The following is a 17706-nucleotide window of genomic DNA, read 5'->3' as shown; positions in this document are numbered from 1 at the left end:
GACTAATTAACGAATGTTAGTGTGGGAGGGGTTCAGTAATGTTCTGCTAATTAACGAATGTTAGTGTTAGAGGGTTGCAATAAAGTTCGGCTAATAAACGGTTGTTAGTGTTAGAGTGGTGCAATAATGTTTGATTAATTAACGAATGTTAGTGTTAGAGGGTTGCAATAATGTTCGACTAATTAACGAATTCTAGTGTTGGAGGGGGGAAATAATGTTCGACTAATTAACGAATGTTAGTGTTAGAGGGATGCAATGTTGCTCCATTATATAAGTCACTGTTCGCGATATATTTTTAGTTTATTTTTATTTCATTTTTTGTTGTTTTAATTTGTTTTCCTTTTTAACATGAACGACCACGTTAATGTTATGTTAAGGTTGGAGTGCTTTCTTGTATGTTCATTAATATGTCATTCACGTAATCATGCAATAATATTGTTTTATTTGTTATCGTATTATGAATAAACAGAAGCGTCCAAAGATGATTGATTGATATTTTATACGAATTTGGTTCAGTTTTGTCCGTTTTGTTTTAGACCATGTATTGATCTTATCAGTATATATATATATACTAGTCTATCTATTTTTTGTGTTTTTTGTTTTAAATCGATTTGCTTGGTTCATATCAGCTCCCTCTTTATTGGTGCTATTTTGTCTTGATATTTATTAGGAAAAAATATTTACATCGTACGCCTACCTATTTTGGTTTGATATTTTGTTTTACAAAAAGGTAACCACTTATCAATGCATGGAGGCCACTGGAGGATATGGGTTAATGACTGTGCAGTGGTCAAGGGGAACATGTCGTAGTCATCATTATTTAGAGGAAATTTGGTAAATTGGATTACTTAAGGGGAATGGCTAATCAAGAACTTGTTTACATTGGACTTGAAGACAACCATAGTGTAGTCAGTTGGAAAGTTGGAAAACGAAACAACGTTCCACAGGCGTGCAGTTCTAAGAAAAAAACTTTGTTCATGGAATCTACGTTTAGGCACAGATAAAGAATGGGGGAAATTATTGATAGTGGTTTCAGCTAGACGAGTGTTTTTCGTGAAAGTTAGGACGGGGGGGTCAGAGATTGGAGCCCAGATGAGCACTTGTCATGAAAATAACGATAAAGTAGAGACATGCTCGTAACGTCTCTTCTGTGTGAAAGAGGTTGGAGGGAAGAGAAAAGGACATCCCTCACTAGGCTATGAAATCTGTTTTACACTCTGTCTGGTTCAGTATTTTTTATATGCATTTATTGTTGACCGATTGTTTTTAAGAATATTGCAGTAGGAAACGTATATACCACCAATCTATTAAATTTGTAAATTTGAAAAAAAAAAGAGAGGAAAAGACAAATTAGTTCTTCGACAATGCCGACATTGCTTCTCTTCTGTCTTCTCTTGCCAAGCTTAACCGGACGGAATGCTATTTTGTAATCCTGGTATACCTGTTACAAGCGGCCATCATCATCTGTCCCCAGCTCCCAAACAACTTTCGGACGAGACGAATTAGAAGCATACTTGTGTGTCTTGGATTTATTTTTGTCCTCGGTGGGACGATTGATCTGGTCACAGAAAAGTTCTGCGAGCCGACAGTTTTAGGAAGGATAATCAGTTACATCGACAGATGGGGTTACTTTTATAAAAAGAATCCCGTTTGTATGTTGCTTGACAAGAGAATATCCGTCCAGGAAGTTTTTTCCAAGATGGGTGAATTTCTTGTTATCGTTGCCTACATTTCGCAAGGGTTCGTGCTCGTAGGACCGCAACTCTTACAGAATACAAAAATCAGCCGGGGCAGACGACTGTTTTTCTCGCTTGCAGTTCTTATGATTGTTGGCTCCGTAATGGATCTGATTAAAGAAAAGGCTTGCCAAACAACATATTTCAACCCAATTATGAATTTCCTTAACATCGATTATTACTCTGATGACAAGAAGTTTTTCTGCGCAGTGACGGGGGAAAACACTCTAAAGTTCTCTTTTCAAGATAATATTTCTTAAGATCAGATCATTGACTGCTTTCCTTATTCAACTTACACAAGTAGCCGTCTTTCTTATTCCGCAAATATGAGAATTTTAAATTGTTTGACTTACCGAGGGTAGATTGGTGGGGAAAAAATGAATACTGGTAGCTGTGACCAACACGGCTGGTGGTCCGTTAAGCAAAGAAACTGGGTGCCTATTCCTTACAAGTTAAATAGACATTCCAGTCACGCGTGAATCTCGTTGACGAGAGTTTGGATATATAAAAGGACTGGCCGCTCTACGGTTTGTAGTTGATGTCTTTTAGGCAAACTACACTTCGACCATCGTTACCCATTTGTTACTTTTACAAGCAAAGACTGCTTATAAGCAACGTCGACATTTCGTTGCAAGACTTCAAACCTCTTTTCTCCCCCCCCCCCACTCGTCGGTAAGCTAATTCCGACACAAATACAACTTAAAGAGAGAAATATAACCAGACGGGTCACAATATTCACGGCATCGTTAGTAGTTGCTGTGACCCTAGGTTTTTGCATGGACCTTATTGAAAATGTGTATTGCAGTCCGCCATTTTTCTGCTCGATGTTGGATTATATCTACATACCAAGATATATATGCGCAGTACGAGAACAGTTCTGTAAGTAATTCAAGCTTGGAGTCTGAAGTTAGACCATTTCTAAGATCAAGTTTCTTAACTTCTGCATTTAAAAAAATATTGTAACATTAGTTTTCCATCTTTAGGTATTATCCATTAATTTTGTAAGATTTTTCAAGTTGCATTTGTTGTAAAGTGCAAAACGAGCTTATGCACAAATGGAACGACGAGTTGCGGAAAATGAGAGGAGGAAAAAAGGTATTATTATCATCATCATCTCTGTGGCGCAGTGGATAGAGAAGTTGGGCCTCTACGTTCCAGGTGAGCATTATCTGAAGATAGTGGTTTCAATCCTATCCAAAGCAGGCCAGAGGATTAGTTGGCCGAAAAGGTGGTGAGACAACAACAACTATGGAAGGCAGTTATTATTGGGGATAAAGTTACAAGACTCAACATTCCTATTCCGTCGCAGTTAACCACCTAAAGAAGGCCAGAGGATGAGTTGGCCGAAACGTGATGAAACAATAACTATGAAGATGAGGATAACAGTTCGCAAAAAATCAAAACACAAATTATGAAACCTAATCTCAAAGGATAAAAAAAAAAAAAAAAAATAATAATAATAATAATAATAATAATAATAATAATAGAGTAGTATGTATTTATCGACCCACGATTTCCACGAAGTTGCTTCGGACTTGCTCGGCAGCTGACAGAAATAACTGAAAAATGTCGGCCGAGTCTTCCTCAATTTTTAACGAACGTACAGTTTGTTTTTAGCTAATACGAATCTATGACAGCTACTTTTTTTATAAATTGGAAGAAATTCAAAATGAATTTTAATCGCGCAAGTTAGGGTTTAATTATTAGGGTTGACTTAGATTCATGTTTGTAATTTTATTTATGTATTTTCATGTTTTCCTGTGTATAATTTTCTCATAGGAGTTTAATTTTTCACGACAGACCGCTTGCGATTATTCCCGTCAGCGGCCAGCACACTCGAAAACTTTGTGGAAGCCGCAGGTCGATAAATGCAGTTCATGAAAGTAATCAACATCTCTTTCTTTAAAACAAATGCAGTAATCTTTTTTCTTTTCTTTTTTTTTTCCTATTTTAAAATCAGATATCACTTTTCTACAGTTTAAATGTTTTTAGATTTCTTTTAAAGACAAAAGTAATACGTTGCTTCATTTTGTCTTAAAAAAAAAAAACAATTCAAAAGACAGATAATTTAAATGGCGTTTTTTTTTTTCTTTGTTTTTTTTTGGGGTTTTTTTTTTTCGATATGTTAATTAAAAGTTGCAAAGAAAAAAGAAGGGATAGTAAAAAAAAATGCGCTAAAATTGGAATTTGATATTTCGAAATTGATATTAAAAAAAAACAAAGTTTATCAGGTAACAGCTCTATTTTATTTGTACATTTCTATAAAAGTCATAACTTGATTAGACTTTATTCGTAATCTGAACTTTTGGCGTCACGACTCTATCATGACTGACAATTTGTATACCTATTCGTAAAAAGCACCTTCCTTTCTTTTTTTATTGTTGCACTAGCCTGAGTATCCGGCGTTGCCCGTGTGTTTGAATGTGTGTGTTGATTAAAAAAAAAGTGGTAGTAGGCAGGCAGGTTCGAACCCGTACCGCGAAGGTGGAAGAGAACGTGAAAAAAAAAATGTGACGTCTTTGTTGTTGCGCCCATCGCGAAACCGGAAGTAATGTAGGTTTAAATTAAGACTAGAGAATCGAAAAGAGAGGATGACTTTCAAAAATATCGGCGAAAAAAGTGACCCCCTCCCTGTAAGAAAAGGGGCCAGTTGAAGGTGAAGGAATTAATGCCTTTGGTCAATGTTTCGATATTTATCGTGCGAAGTGTCAAGCTTCAAAATGATACCAATATCATGAAAATCCGTTGCCTCTGTCGAAGGTTTTAGGCAGACATATGCATACATACATACATACATACATACGTACGTACATACAAAGACAGGTGAGATTTTTATTATAGATTCCCTTTTTGTCATGTTGTACAATGTAAAATAATATCTTATTTCTTTGTGAATAAATAATATTAGACTTTTTAATATTGTTTCAAGTAAAACTTTGATTTTTTTTTTTCAATTCGTATTTGAATGGGTTTTCACTCGACCACACGCCACAATAATTAATCTAATTACATGATTAAAAGTCTGTAATTGTGCTTATTTTGAACCGGACTTATCTACGCGTCCGTTCGGCTTTGCCCGGAACATATTGTCAACCGCCGGATTATGCCGAGCGTCGCCGATAATCAAATCTAAACAACAGTATGAAACAGAAAAATAGTAAAATAAAAGGAAATCATATAAATAAAAAAGAATTAAAAAAAAAAAAACAGATAAATAAATTTATTAAAATGATTTTGTTTTATTATTCATTTAATGATGTTTCGTGTCAAACATATTTTTTATGCGGGGGGGGGGGTTAACTATAATTTTTATTTTTTTATTTTTTGATAATGTTTAGAAAACAAAATTTTTTATCGTTTTCAAATCAAATCCTGCATTTTTTGGTCTTTAAGATTCAAAGAAGCAATTTTTTAAAAAAAGTTTTGTTCTTTTCAATTTTTTTTTTTTTTCAAAGTAAATTGCAGGAAAAGATTGTAAACAGCTTCATTTTTTTTTTACGTGGTAGTCACCAGTTATCAAGGCCCGGAGGCCACTTGGGGATAAGGGTTATTGCGTGTTCAGTAATCTATGGGATAATAGAAAACAAAATTTTTTATCCTTTTCAAAACAAATTATGCATTTTTTGGTCTTTAAAAGGTGTTTTTTAAAAAAAAGATTTAAAGAAGCAATTTAAAAAAAGTTTTGTTCTTTTCGATATTTTTTTTCAAAGAAAATTGCAGGAAAAGATTGTAAAAAGCTTTAATTTAAAAATAAATTTTTTCTTCTTTTGTCAAAAAAAATGTGTGTGCACCTCTAGTCACATCTCTTTGCAATTATGCATCTCTTGCTTCTCCTCTTTTGTCCTTCAGTCCTCATTTCCAATGAGTGATTTTTCTGATAAAGGTTGAAGAAAAAGCTGCTTTCCAGATCGGCAGTACTTGCGTAAACAGTAGCCTGAGATATCGGAAATTTTCTGTTTCTATGTCTATCCTTGTGGCCATGTTACTAGTAAGGGTGCTGAGGGTAAACGTTTCATCTGGGCTGACATTATCCGCCTGATAGTCAGGGACCCAAACCTTGTACTAACCACTAGGGAGGCTGTCCTATCAGCAGATGCAAAGTACTGGGGCTGCTGTATTGCCATTTGGTGAATGGATTCTGGACCATGCAGTAATTTCTGGTAGGGCCTCTCGATGCCATACTAGTGTTTAATTGTTACGGCTTTACCTTATCATGTGCCACAAAGAAAAATCCTGTCTTTTTCTCTCTTACTTTCCCTCTCTATTCTGCTCAAATCAAGTCTGTCGACCTGTTCCACAAATCCCAAAATCTCAAGATGAAATATCTCAAGAAAAAATACACAAATATACCTAGAACCCCATCATCCACTTGGATGTCTTCAAGTCCAACATAAACAAATTCCTGATAAACCGCCCTCTTAAGTAAGGCCCATATTCAAATCTCCATTACTAACGACTACTACGATATTATCCCATGGATTACTGTACACGCAATAACCCTTATCCTCAAGTGACCTCCGGATCTTGATAAGTGGTGACTACCATGTAAAATAAAAATTAAAAAAAACATCACATGTAATGCAATTCTTTTTGGGATCCAATTTTAAAAATTACCCCTCCCCCCAAAAAAACACGTGAAAAATGGCTTCGGGGGGTACCCGGCGTTGCCCGGGTGTTTTTGGGTGTGTGTTGTCGGGCGGGGGCGAGGGGTATTATTGAAAACCTGAGAATAAGTGAAGTAAAAAAAAAACAGAAAAATGAACGTTAAAAAAATCTGAAAAACACGTGAAAAATGGCTTAAATAACCCTGCTTCAATATTAACATTTAAAAAATCGAAAAAAAAAAGACATCTCACACCACGATTCGAACCCAAAACGTTTACATAATGATGCCGCGCTCTAAACAACTGAGCAAAGACGACGTCCATGAAAGTGTGCCAGTTTTTCAAATATTTAAACTAAATCAGGTTACGACGTCATATGACGCATGCGTAGAACCAAACTCGTCATTAGAGGACGGTTTTTACTGACCCCCCCCCATCCTGTAGAAAACTGCTGATTTCAGGGTGAAGAAATTAATGTTTTTGGCCAATTTTTCGATATTTGTCGGGCGAGGGTTGGAAGTTTAAAATGATAACAATTTGGCAAAAATCCGTGAACCGTGTGGAAAGTTTTTGCGAGACATACAAATACACTTACATACATACAAACAAAGACAAATACATACACACATTTTCGCTTATATATATATATATATATATATATATATATATATATATATATATATATATATATATATATATATAGACTAGCAGGGGGTACCCGGCGTTGCCCAGGTGTTTAGAGGTGTGTAACATCAGAATAAGCGAAGTGAATATTTTAAAACTTTAAAAAATTGAAAAAAAACACAAAAAATCTAACGTAAGAACGATGTTAAATGTAAAAATCGGAGAAACAAAAAAAGAAAACGCGAAAAAGAAAACAGAAAAATGAACGTTAAAACTTCTTTAAAAAAACATGAAAAAGAAAAACTAAAAGGAAAACACGTGAAATTTGGCTTAAATAACCCTGGGGGTACCCGGCGTTGCCCGGGTGTTTGGAGGTGTGTGTGCTTGGGCGGGGGTGGGGGTATTAATCAAAACATAAGAATAAGCGAAGTAAAAATAACTAACGTAAGGCAAACGAACGATATTAAATGTGAAAATGGGAAAAACAAAAAATAAAACGCGAAACAGAAAAACGAACGTGAAAAAATCTTAAAAATCCCCCCCCCAAAAAAAAACACGTGAAAATTGGCTTAAATAACCCTGCTTCAATATTAAAATTTAAAAAATCGAAAAAAAAAAAAAAAAGACATCTCACACCACAATTCGAACCCAAGACGTTTAGATAATGAGGCCGCGCTCTAAACAACTGAGCTAAGACGACGTCCACGGAATTAGGGCGTTTTTTTTTTAATCTTTAAACTAAATCAGGTTCCGACGTCGTATGACGCATGAGTAGAACCGAACTCGTCATGAGAGCACGGTTTTTGCTGACCCCCCCCTCCCGTAGAAAACTGCTGATTTCAGGGTGAAGAAATTAATGTTTTTGGCCAATTTTTCGATATTTGTCGGGCGAAGGTTGGAACTTTTAAATGATACCAATATGGCAAAAATCCGTGATCCGTGTGGAAATTTTTTGTGAGACATACAAACACACATACATACATACAAACAAACATACATGCACACATTTTCGCTTTTATATATATATAGATTTTAAACTTTATAGTTACAAAAATTAACAAAAAATAAGAATAGTAATATGGGATCCAGGGTTAGGTGGAATAGTTCTTTGGTTCATCACAATTTCTCCGTTTAATAAAATTTTCTCCGTTTAATAAAACAATTTAAAATAATTAAGGAGTGTAAATTGCCGATAACCACCCTCGCAATTTCTCTACTAAATTTTTTGTGGGAGACATTTTTTCCTTTTTGTAGTTGAGATTTTTAAAGTAAAATATTTTACTTGACGGTGCTAGTGCATATTATGAACCAGATTAATGTGTTTTTTCTAGAACACACAGCATGAATAAACTACATGAAACCAAATTCTTCTGGTTATATCCTACAGCGTTAAGATCGCCTCCAAAATGGCTACACCCAGCCCGTTTACAAAATAATAATAAAAACACCAGAAAAAAACTGGCTACGCCCTTTCGTTGTAAAGGACTATAATTAGTCACCTTAGGATAAGTGGTGTAAAGGAAATAACTCTGCTCAATATATTACACAGAAGTATCTCCGCGTTCGCTCGGCTTTGGCTGGAATATGACGTCAACAGCCGGATTATGCCGAGCATCGCCAATAAAATCGTTATAATGCTATGTAAAAGAAAATAGCAAAATGTATACATGTAAAATGTAGAAATCAAAAACAAAACTCGACCTAACGTAATTTGGTGTTTTATTATTCACTAGCCAGGGGTACCCGGCGTTGCCCGGGTGTTTGGAGGTGTGTGGGGGGGGGGTTGTAAAAGAAGTAAGTATGAGGATCGAACCCGAACCGTTGAGGCAAAGTGGGACGTTAACCATTGCCCCACCGCGAGATGCTAACGGAAACACGTTTGAATTTATTTATTTAATTACTTGGATTTAGCAGGTGCCCGTTTTAATGAGTTAATGAGATCAAGTTTGACTGTGGGATGGTATTCATTTACTGCTGAACGCTTTCCCCCAACCCCAAAGATTTTATAGGAAAAAGACTAACCCACATGCGGCGAGCGACAAATATTGAATATTTATCTTCCCGAAATCGAGCAAATTAAATAGACAGGCGAGCTTCGTTGTTAACTGTGAGATATTACAATTTATATGTGATATAAAAAGTTTTAAAAAGTTGTGAAGCGAGCGACCGCTTCTCTGAAAAAAGTCTTTTGTTGACATACAGAAAAGCGAACACACATACACACATACATACATACCTACATTTTCGCTTTTATATATATAGATGTTTCGGTTAAAGCCAAGCGAACACTAAGATACATCTGGTTCGCAATATGCACCAGTACCTGTTTGACTTTTATTTGTGTAAATTTTCCTGTTTAGTAAATATATGAGCAAATTTCTTGGGGATTCCAATATTGCTTCCGAAATCTTGAAATCGTAAACGTAACACATTTGGCAGGTACGCAGTTTAAGTTGTACTATATAGCCTCTAACCCTTGCATGACGAAAAGGAACAGGTTGCAAATTACACAATCGTGACATTATCTAAATAAACGTAAATAATTGATTCATTCTTTTTTTTTTTTTCACTTAACGGCAACTAATAATATATTAATTTTATTTCCAAGTCATGTTAATAAACGTTAAACAAAATACATTTATAAATTTTAAAAAGAATGTTTTATTAGTTCCCTTCGTACTTTTCTCATTAACTACGTCTTGGGTTTTTTTTTTTTTTAAATTTTGCACAGACATTAGTCATGATGAAAGTAAATTTTTGTTAGAACGGATTTTCCGGGATAACTCTTGTGGCCCTTATAGGGATAAAATTGCCCTCAAGTCGTTCATCTGTTCATTTATTCGCACGTTTCTCAATAACCATGCCTTGGATCTTTTTTTTTTTGCACAAACATTAGTCATGGTGAAAGTAAATTTTTCACTCGTGGAGGGGGATCCCACATGCTGAGGAGGCATGCAGTGACGGTTCCTAAGCCATTGTGTATTAGTGATATAAACACTAAAAAGAAAACTGAATCATCTTCCAAGTTAAATGAAATTGAAATTACAAATGATATTGAAGAGTCATGGAAAAAGTTGCGATATACTACTACGTAGGAAAAACAATACTTGGCCTTTTGGTCAAGATCAAAGTGTAAACAGCTAAGGATGCGATCCCGGGCCAGCAGCTGGTGGACAGGGACCATCCGTCACTGAACAATTTCTTTTTTAAGTGCGAGGGCAGAGTCCCTGTGTATATACACCCCTCATTCTACAGGGCACTTAAACTAACCATCCCCCTGGACGTGGGAGGTGTAGCCAAGGACGGAGTACCCTCAGCAGACTTACTTACCGGCAGCCTCGGCCAGGCCTGCCACGTCCTCACTGCCAAGGATTTCAGACCCGTCTGTGACACTGAATAAGGTAAGTGAACATGGCTTTGAACTTGGCTACATTGAATGTGAGGGGCATCAGGTGTCGAAGCAAGGCCGCGCGCGTTGTGAGAGACTTAGTGTCCCTTAAGGTAGATATTGCCGCTATCTAGGAGACCCACTTTATTTGTGACGAGGATTGCTGGTGAACGATTACGATGTTTACTCAGCATATGGCAATACTTATAGTTGTGGAATCTCCTTGCTAGTGAGTCGCACCCTGTCAGCGTCGGTGAATGTTGTTCACGCAGGCGAGGACGGGCGGCTAGTTGTTGTTGATGTTGCCGTTAATAGTAGTGTTTTTCGGATTGTCGCTGTTTATGCTCCCAATTCTGCTGTAGAGAGGGCATCCTTTTTTCGACGGTTGGAGGGCTTCTTAGTTGATCCGGAACGGTTAGTTCTAATGGGTGATTGGAATGCAATCCTTGATCCCAATATAGATAAGGTCGGGGGGACTAGTGGGTCAGTGCGGTGTGACAGCACTCTATTCGACCTGATGGCCTCGTGCGATCTCGTCGACAGATTCCGTCTGGATCATCCGGGCTGGGAGATGTGGACATGGTATCCTGGAACGCCTTCCCATCCGAGTACTTACTTGGATCGGATGTTAGTTAGAAGAGGTGACGTAGACTTTCTATCATGCCCCACATTCCACTTGTTAGGACACTCCGACCATAAACTAGTTATGGCCCATTTGAACTTAAGTGCTAGGCCTAAACTAGTCGGATACTGGAAGTTCAACAGCACCTTGTTGGAGTTGGAGGACTACCGGTTGAATGTTACAGAATTAATTCAGCGGGCTTTAGTGGGGGCGGTTATAGGGAGTAAGTGGTGGGTTAGTCTTAAGGCCAAAGTTAGGCGCTTCTCGGTCCAATACAGCCAACACCTCGCGTCAGATAAGGCTAAGGCAAAGAAGCGCTTAGAGGATAAGCTGACCCAGGCGGTGGAGGGGGGGACCCCTAGAGGTAGCACTAGCTAAACAAGACCTCAGCCGCTTGGCTAGCAAGCGGTATGAAGGTCAAGTAGTTAGGGCTAGATTAATGAAAGTTTCCAAGGAAGCTGTGAATGTTGACGCTGTTGAGCGTAAGGCTGCTTTAAGGCGCGGTTCGGACGAGTACATTCGTAAAGTACATAACCTGGAAGAACATGCCCTAGTTTCGACTCGGGAGATCTGCGAGGGGTTTCGGGAGCATCTATCGGAGCGCTTCACCCAACTACCCGGACTCAGAGTCGAGGAGTTTGGCAGCTATTTGGCTGACTCGCCCCGCCTCATGGTGGCTCGGGCGGCTAGCTGTGATGGTCTTGTTACTGAACATGAGGTCATTACTGCGTTGAAGCAGGTTGGCTACAACAAATCCCCGGGGCTTGATGGTTTACCCTACGAGTTCTACTTGAGGCTGTCGCCCATGTTGGTCCCTATTCTGAAGGATATGTTCAACCATTGGTTTGCTCAGGGTTCCATCCCTGGACAGGTGACCAAGGGAGTGATCACATTGCTGAGGAAAGGTCAACGGCATGGTGGGGTGAAAAATTTCGACGATTTTAGGCCCTTGACTCTGCTAAACACAGAGTTAAAGATTTTGGCAAAGATTCTTGTGAATCGTTTGCAGGTTGTCATCCTTGACTTGATCGAACCGGACCAGACTTATGCTGTGAAGGGGAGATCGATTCCAGACAATTTGCATTTGATACACTCGGTCATAGAGGGGACAGAAGACAACGCCAAAGCCGCGCTGATCAGTTTAGATCAGTCCAAGGCATTCGATAGGGTCGACCATCGGTTCCTGGGAGCTGTGTTAGAGGCCGCCGGATTTAATCCGGACTTCCGCAAGTGGATCTTTGTCCTGTATGATAGGCCGACAGTAGCGTTGCAGATCAACGGTAAGCTGTCGGAGTCATTCGCTGTCTCTCGGTTGGTGCGTCAGGGTTGTCCGCTGTCGCCTCTGTTGTGCGTCCTGGCATTGGAACCCCTCTTTCGCAAGTTAAGGGACGAGGCGGCTACACCAGTCCTGCGCGGAATAGCCCTCCCTGGAGGCACACAAGCCAGGGTTTCCGCGTTCGCTGATGACGTCACCATGTTCGTGTCTTGCCACACGGACGTTCAAGCGGTGGGCGAGGTACTCGCTCGATACAAAGAAGTCACAGGGGCCATCTTCAACCGCAGCAAGTCTGTCGGCCTGCGGTTGGGGGCCTGGACCGGGGTAAACTCGCTTCCAGGTATTTTCAGCTGGACCGATGGACCGGTCCGTATTCTCGATGTCTGGTTTGGACCGGGACTTCAGCTGGAAAAGAATTGGTCGGAAGTATATGGCAAGGTCAAATCGTCAGTGAAGATTGGATTGGAAGGAAATTGTCCTTGAAGGGTCGGGCGAAGGCGTGTGCTACATACGTCTTTCCGCTCATCCTTTACCGATTGTCTGTACTTCCTCTCCCTGCAGAACGACTAACCCGCTTGCAAGGGCGCCTTGATTCACTATTGTGGAACGATGGTAAGCATTATGTCTGCAGAGAGGTCTGTGTCCAGAGTCCGAGCGAGGGAGGCCTGGGTCAGCCCAGTCTCTTGTGTCATAAAAATGCCGAGAGATTGGTTTTCCTGAGTCGTTCGCTTGAAGAAGACGCTCCTTGGGTCCCTGTGGTTGAGAACTCGTTTCCCAATCTCAAACCCGACCCCTCGGTAGAAGGTCGTCGTAGACCGAGGAGGGAGTCTAAGTTCTTCTCCGAATGCCGGACCGCTCTTAGAGCTTTGCCGAGGACAGTGTCCTCGATCAGCCAAGAAAGAAACTATATTGGGAGCTAGTGGAGGGGACCGTGAAGGATCCACTTTGTAGGCAGATGGGATGGTCGATGGAGGTTGTCCGTTCTCATTGGAGTTGGGCGCCGGGACGGGAGATTCTGAACAACTCGGAATTTTCCCTCACCTGGCGACTGGTCCGTAACGCGCTGCCCCTTCTCGACGAACTCTGCCGGTATAAAGAACATACGAGGGGCTTCTGTCCGCACTGTGACGAACGCGAACCCGAAACGATCGGGCACGTGTTTTTTAGTTGCAGCCGGATCCAGCCCTTATTGGAGTACGTCGAGGGGATAACGGCTTGCATCAATGCCGAATGTCCGCTCGATCTCGACGAAGGTTATTTTGTGTACAACATGGAGCCGCCATTCCTCAGGGAGGAAAGAATGGTTGTCCTGGCGATCCTGCCAGTAGCGTGCATGGTGATTTGGATCACGCGTCTCAAGTTGGTCCGCGAAGGGACATCTGTTCCGGATCGGGATCTGATCATTTACTTTAAACATTTGCTTAAAGATCAGATGCGATTGGAGGAGGTTGCCTAGAGTGGAATTTGACAAGAGGTGGGTGCACAGCACTAGTTTGTGCATCCGTTGAGGAGCCAAGTTTCAATACGTGTTCCCTCCTTAAGCATGGCACGGGCAGTGCTGGGTCCTTCGGAACCCATCCCGCTTAGGTTCTAGCTAAGTCATTTTAAGAAGACTCTTGACTGGTGGGACAAATGAGATCCTGTTCCTGATTATATTTTTTGGTACTAGAGAACCTCTGAGTCTACCCATCCCCTTTGTGCCACATCCTTGCTTTTTCAACATCCCCGGTCACTCCCCTACGCAGAGGTCACCTTCCAACCCCCCTCCACCCATTGCTTTGTTTTCTCCCACTTCCATTAAGATATTCTCCCCAATCCCCATTAGGGATCGCCCTGCTTGTTTTCGGTTCCCCGGAAAACAGTGGGGGGGTCTAGTCACCTAGATTTGTACAGGGGGGGTCTCACTAACAACCCAGTAGGATTTATTTTTTGTTTTTGATATGAACACTTTCAATTAGTTTTCCCCTCTCCACGAGCAATCTTTCTCCTAATTCAAAAACTTTTTATTTTTCTAATGAAATTGAACTTTATTTTTTCACACATGCACACACAAAATTTAAAAAAAAAAAAAAAGATGCATACACAAACACACACACAACTGTTTATAAATTGTAAATATGGTTTTGATTCTTAAACGCTGGGGATTTATTAGTTAGTTTAAGATCCATAGAGTGAATGAGATATTTTGGTAAATGTTGCCAGTCAAGAGTAAGACTCCGAAGTCTACATTTATTACTTTTTAATCACTTTAGTCACAAAGACCCTGAACCCTTCCCCTCCCCAATTTCTTGTAGGGCCTTGTGCCTAATTTTGTTGTTTGAAAATCTTTTTTTTTTTTTTTACTTAATTGTATTTACAAAATTTTAAAAGCAATAAAATATATAAACAAGATCAAAGTGTAGTATCTGTTCTTCAGATGCTGCACTTAAGATAATTTGTACCAGTCAATGGAGGGGAAACCCTCTATACTGGGACAATTATTATTTTTGGTAACCAGAGTGCCCCCTTTTTGCCTACTTTTAGGGGAGCTGGTTTTTACCTCACATTAAAAACGGCCTTGTGCCTAATTTGCTCAGTGGGGGAGCAAATAAACACCATCTGTTCTTCAGATGCTGCACTTCCATTTCTTGTTCTCTTTCAGTGGAGTATCAGTCCTTCACGACTGAGACAATCTTTTATTTTTGTACCTTTTCTCCACGTTAAAAAAACGACCCTGGTGTCTAACTCTGTCCCGTGGGTAGGCATAGTAAATAGGTACTACGTAGGAATCTTTGTATGGAGTGATAGGACTATGTAAACGTAAGCATCAAGACTGGTTTGATGAAAATGATTTTAAAATTCAGTTTTATAGGTCAGATGTACTCGGCTAATAGGGGCTGGACTTCCAACAAAAACTCAGTAATTAAAAAAAAAAAGCTCCCTTTTGTAGAAAAACAAATGTTCATTGCTGTTTAAGAAAGACTAGCAGGACCTGTGGAAATTCCACAAGGGACTCATTCGAATGGAATATATTGATGTTGGCATTCTGTAGATGTTCAGTGTAAATGGAGACACTCGGATATTACAGAGTTAATTTTCTATCGATTTTTATATATTATAAAGTTGTGATTTCAAAAATAAAAAAACATATCCATATGACTTGAGTGCATTAACTTGAATCGAAACCAACATAAAAAACTTATGAAATAAAATATGTGTGTATATATATATATATATATATATATATATATATATATATATATATATATATATATATATAAATAACTTAGGTTCCTTCAGCCATAATCGAAACCAAAACCAAAACTTATGAAGAATTCTTGATAAAATTATTTATAAAAAGAATAGATGACTTAAGTGCCATCAGCTATAATCGAAACAAAAACCAAAACTTATGGAGAATTCTTGGTAAAATTATTTATGACAAGAAATGGAAGTACATAAAATTAAACGACCCAGATGGAAGCATGACATAGAAAATAACACTCAAGCTATCGTATTAATATATAGATGAAAGAAGACTGACGGTCAAAAAAAAAAAAGCTTCAGAACTACAGGCTGTTTTGATAAAAAAAAAAAAATACTTGCATGTTTTATGAGGGATTGAAAGAAGTTTATATACCCAACAATGTTGTATCTTACGTGTTATGCCAGCAAATGGTACAACATTACTCATTGAAAAGAATGACATCCTTAATCACTGGATCATTTTGAAGGTGTAATTAATTTTTCTTCTAATGTGGATGAAGAAATTCTGAATTCTTTACCAGTGGAACCCCAAATATCAGGACTGGACCTAGTTCCTAATGTTTCCAAAATCTTTACAGCTGCAAAATAAATATTGCTGGAAAAATCTGCAGGTCATGATTGTATCCCAGCTGAAATAATTTAAGTATGGTTTCAATAAGAAACTTTCGAAGAAACTTTTGGAACTGTTCATATCTGAGATAAAGGTTGTGTACCCCAGGATTTTAGGAATTCATTAATAATGCATCTCTTTAAAAATAAGGGTAAGAGAGTTGTTCATGATAACTAACGTGGTATATCTTTGGTTTCACTTGCTAGAAAGGTATTAGCTAGGATTATTTTGAATAGAATGCCAGTGCATCTTGTGGATCAAATTTATCTAGAATCGTAGTGTGGTTTTAGGCTGCGGAGAAGCATTGACATGATTTATTGTCTCTGTCAAGTAGTGAAAAAGATTCATGAGAAAAAGAAGGATGTGTACATTGTTTTCATCGGTTTGACAAAGTCATTTGACTTAGTCAATAGAGAAACACTCTGGGAGGTTTTAAATAAAATAGATGTCGCTGAAAAAATGTTTGAATGTCAAATATGAAGACAGGGACAAAGCTCAGCTGTGTTATGGCTCCCCTAGTCTTTGCTCTCTTTTTTCTCATTGATGCTTTTCAGGACTCCACACAAAGCGTTCAATTTGAATTTAGAACAAATGGAGGACTTTTTAATCATCAAAAGTTTAAGGCCAAAAAAGCAGACAAGAAGGAAGATGATTCTTGACTTCTTTTTGCAAATTATGCTGCGCTTGTTGCAGCATCTTTTGAAGAAGCACAAGAAATAGTTGATAGGTTTGCTAATGCAGCAAGAGTATTTGGATTAGCAATTAGTAAAAAGAAAGAGAAGTCATTTTCCAGCCAAAGCCCACACCTTTTCAACAAGAAAGTATGAAGATTTGTAGAAATTTTATTTTTCTTTATTTACCTCCCCTTCCTTTCCCCCCTCTAATTGGTATATTTTCTTCTCTTTTTCTCCCCCTCTCTCGGTGAATCTGGTGCTACTACTTCTGGCTGTGTCTCGTGAGGAAGAAGAAAAAAAACACAACAGACTGGCAGAAGAAAAGGAAAACGCCAGAGCGGTGTTAGGCTTTTTGAAAACTCCAGAGCGGTGTTAGGCTTTTTGAAAACGCCAGAGGGGTGTTAGGCTTTTTGAAAACGCCAGAGCGGTGTTAAGCTTTTTGAAAACGCCAGAGCGATGTTGCGACCTTGGAATTACGACAGAGTAGATTTGCGGCCTCTGCTTTACACCAGAATGGTGTTGCGACCTTCGAACGAAAACACCAGAGCGGTTTTGTGAACTTTGATATTCCAAAAGAAAAAAAAGCAAGTAAAAAGTATATTTGTTATAAGTGTTCTTTATAAACCGCCAGAGGGACTGATTTGGCAGCCCAGCCAAACTATACATTTCCTTCCTTTCCTATTTTTCTTTCTGATAAAATTTATACCGGTTTACCTTGACCCTTTTTTTTTTTTTAAATGTGATTAAATTTCTTTAGAACACTTAGTCTCGTGCAACGGGATAAAATTCGTTGAACATGACAATAAAATCCCCGTTAGATTCCAAGTCTGCCAATGAGGAACTTCCGAGTAAAATTTTGAATGATGGACACTCTTTGAAGTATGTTAAATCCTTTCCTTATCACGGAGGCAAAGTGAATCCAACAT

This window comes from Euprymna scolopes, chromosome 26 (assembly GCF_053919585.1).
Source record: "Euprymna scolopes isolate OS-2025 chromosome 26, ASM5391958v1, whole genome shotgun sequence".
Taxonomy (NCBI): Eukaryota; Metazoa; Mollusca; class Cephalopoda; order Sepiida; family Sepiolidae; genus Euprymna; species Euprymna scolopes.
The sequence above is the reverse complement of the archived record's forward strand: the minus strand, read 5'-3'. Positions refer to the sequence as shown.